Here is a 4,102-nt window from a genome sequence, read left to right as displayed (position 1 = left end):
CTAAAACCATATGTGTAGTGATCAACCATTTATCTTTGAAACCAAGATCAACAATAATGGAAACAATACCTATTTAGATACTTTCAAAGATAATGATAGTATTAACCCTAATACATAGAAACTATAAAACCCTAATACATTGGTGCTCACATAAAATCATGTGCAAGTGACCAATTCCTCAAATAGAAACCAAGCCCTAATAACAATCTCTGAAGTACTTTGAGTAGAAAGTATCAACTCTAATCATTCCAAATAAAATTGATCCAGAAGAAAAAAAGAAACTAAAATAGTGTATAAAATCATGCTTAATCAAAATTTACAATAAAGCTCACCTATATTAAATGATCACTCAAGAATAATTCAGAAATACAATGACCCTTTATTTAGTCCTAATGAAGTTCAAATTAAAAAATACATGTATGGTATAAAATAATTGAAATTGAATTTAAAACAGAATGCAAAATAGAAAAGGAAAACAGGGAATAAAAATTGAAAGGAAATAAGAAAAGGACCTTACCTGGCCGTGTAGCCCACCAAGAAGCCCAGCAACACTAGCCCATCACAGCCCATCGCGGCCCAAATACCCCTTGGCGTGGATAAAGACGAGGAAGATGTCATCGTCTTCGTCTCCTTCTCTGCACGCCCAGGAGCTCGCCACCGCGACGCCCAGCACCACGTCCCGCGGTCGCCGCCAACGTTGTTGACTGCCAGCGCACGCCGGGAGACGTATAAATGGTGCGGACGTCCTCCATTTCTCTCTATTCGCTCAAATTCCTCCCCAATCTGAAACCCTAATAACCCTCAGACCATCACCTCTCACCGCCGTTTGGAGCTTCCCCGAGCCTCGCCGTGACCACCATCAGCACCGCCGTGGTCGACATGCTCGTGGTGCGGGAGGAATCGAGCCGGAACCCCTCCGAGCATCCTCACCGAGCTCAACTCTCTGACGGCCGAAGCCATGAAATCCGGTGAACCAGACCTCCATCGACCCAGCCGTCAAGCGCGTCGTGCTCCTGGTGAGCCGCTGATCTCCCTAGCATGCTCGGATAGCTCGATTTCCCTCTGTAGAGTTACCGCGCCGTGTGACCGTATCCGCCGCCGCAGCATCTCGCCGACGGCCATGCTCCGGTGACCAAACCGGAGCGGCGCCACCACCGGTAGCTTCGTCTCATCGCCCTCGTTCGATTGCGCACACGTACGCCCCGCGGGAACCCACAAGCACCAACACCGTCCACGACTGGCCGCCGGTGGTGTCCATGGTTGCCACGTCGTCTCCATCGTGGTAGCTGACGTAGTCTAGCACCACCAGTCAGTGACTGTGTGGGTGCACTAACCGTGTAGCTTTAGTCATTTTTTGTTTTATTTCAAATTATATAAATTGCTGAAACTTTACAAGAATTTAGAAAATTCATATAAATTTAGAAAAATGAAAATAAGATATCAAAATTCTTATAAAAGAAAATCCTATCCAATAAAAATACAATATGAAATTTTTTATTTTAAGAAAAAATCTAATTATTTAAATACCTATTAATTAAGTCTTTTCTTTTAATTCCAAATGCAACTAAAATTCAGAAATTAAGAAAAGTTCTAAAATAAATGAAAACCAGTAAGTAAATAAGGAAAACATTAAAACTAATTTTTCCTTTACTATTAACTTATTAAATCCTTATTAGGAGGATTTAAAACCCTAAATAATACAACAACAACAACCAAGCCTTTCAGTCCCAAACAAGTTGGGGTAGGCTAGAGTTGAAACCCATAAGATCTCGAAGCCAAGTCATGGTTCCGGAACGTGGATAGCTAACTTCCACGCACCCCTATCCATGGCTAAATCTTTGTCGATATTCCAAACCTTCAGGTCTCTCTTAACGGACTCCTCCCATGTCAAGTGGTATACCACGACCCCTCTTAACATTCTCAGCACGCTTTATCCGTCCGCTATGCACTGGCGCTTCCGGAGGCCTCCGTTGGATATGTCCAAACCATCTGAGATGATGTTGGACCAGCTTCTCTTCAATCGGTGCTACCCCAACTCTCTCCCGTATATCGTCGTTCCGTACCCGATCCTTTAAAACCCTAAATAATAATTGTCGTAATTATTAATTCTTTTAAAATGCCAAATCCAATATTATTTTTGATTTCAAAGTATTAATAACTTCAACTTTATAATGAAATTATTACCTTAAGAACTATATGGTGGATTAGGAAACCCTAGTTCCATTATACATAAAATAGTAGTTTCATAATTTCATGTGGAAATCTAAAACCCTATTTCCATGAACCCTAGCTCCATTTATTCATGTGAACCCTAGCCTACTTTTAAACCAAATCCTAGGCTATTACATGTGATCATGTACTTCCTTTTGACTCATAGATCCATAGAAACAACTAAATACATCTCATGTCCTCATAAAATAATAGAGACCCTATCACTAATAAAGTGGTATTCCATGTGTTCATCCTAATAGAATTTAGATGATGAAATAGGATCAATCCTAGTCTCTATTACCAAGGATCTCATCCTTAATAACCCTTGATTAGCATCACAACATTGTGATCAACTCCAATAGAAATTATGCCCAATATTTTTCATTACATAACCATAGTCCACTAAACCCTACAAGTACTTCATAATAATGAATCATCCTATTTAGGAGCTAATTATTCCTCACTTAGTGGATCCAATATCAAAACCTAGACAACCTCAACATTAATTGAAATACTTCTTAGTACCTAAGAAGTATGTTCTTCAAAAGTTATTCTTTTGAAGTAAATAAGGAGTAGCCATCAAACCAGTTTAATAGGATCGATAAACCCTAGCCAGCTATCACCAGCAAGGTATACCAACCTTGATAGCAACTATTTATAATAAATTGCTCGAGATGCTTATGCTTAACTCAACCCTACAAGTTCTAGCTATTGATGAATCCAACATGGTTGGGATCCATCTAATCCTTACCCTAGAAATTAGTTGGAACCCATAGTAAACCATAGAACTCCACAAACCTAATTATCATACTTGTTCTTTAATAAAGAACATGTTCTTCAAAAGTTATACTTTTGAAGAATATAACAAGTAATCATTAACCATGCCATATAGAACTAAGACCAACCACTGTTCATTACATGTTAGGAGTATACCAAATCTTATTGTTGTGTACTAGTAATGATATTGTCATGATATATTGCATTAATCGTTTATGATACCAAGTAATCACCCTTAATAAGAACCTTGTTTGTGAACCATCTCTAAAAGTGCAACACACTTTGAACTAATCATTACAACTCACTAATCCTAAATCATCGGGGTTAGGTCACGCTTAGAGCGATTGCATCTCATACTTATGCACTATTGCATCCTTGCCAATCTTTTAAACATCGTCCTTACCGGACGATGATGATATTTCAGAATTTGGAGTTATTGCGTATCGAAGACCTTGCCTGCATAATCTTGCAGTCAAGAAAGGAAAGTTCATCACTTGCTCATGTCATTTGAGTATTTTTTTTCCAAATTACTTGCAAAGTACTATACTTATCACTCTTGCATGAAAAGCAAAAGTACTATTTTCATAACTATGAATATGACTATGTGGTGGGCAATGAAACCATGGTATGTGTTGATATGGTGGAGGTTCCATTGCAATTGGTTTATATCTATCTAGGATTAAACGACAAATGTCGTCCAGTTAAAACTCGTGTTAACCATAAGATCTGGAGTGGGATGGAGTAGTCAATTGTACTTCCACCTCTCGTTCATCAACGGATGCGCTTACCGTAGCAGTTGTGTCTTGCGAGAACAACCGGTGGGTGGGGATCCCATTCTAATTCCCCACGGTAATGCGGTCTATGATGGGTTGCAACGACCGGCGAAGGACCATGGTTGCGACCTGGTAGTTGTCGAGGTCGGAAGATATCCAAGTGATTGGCTAAGTCCTTATACCGGGCCTCACACCACGGAAGTGTGGACGGGTAACGTGCTCGGTTGGCAACAAGGTTAAGATCTCTTATGGTTAAAGCAACACACCTCTGCAGAGTGTAATGAATCGTGACCTGTCACTCCATGTTCCGGGATTTTGAACTGCGAACGCTGCCAGAAAGG

The sequence above is a fragment of the Lolium perenne genome, chromosome 7 (assembly GCF_019359855.2).
Source record: "Lolium perenne isolate Kyuss_39 chromosome 7, Kyuss_2.0, whole genome shotgun sequence".
Classification (NCBI taxonomy): Eukaryota; Viridiplantae; Streptophyta; class Magnoliopsida; order Poales; family Poaceae; genus Lolium; species Lolium perenne.
This window is presented reverse-complemented; position numbering follows the sequence as displayed.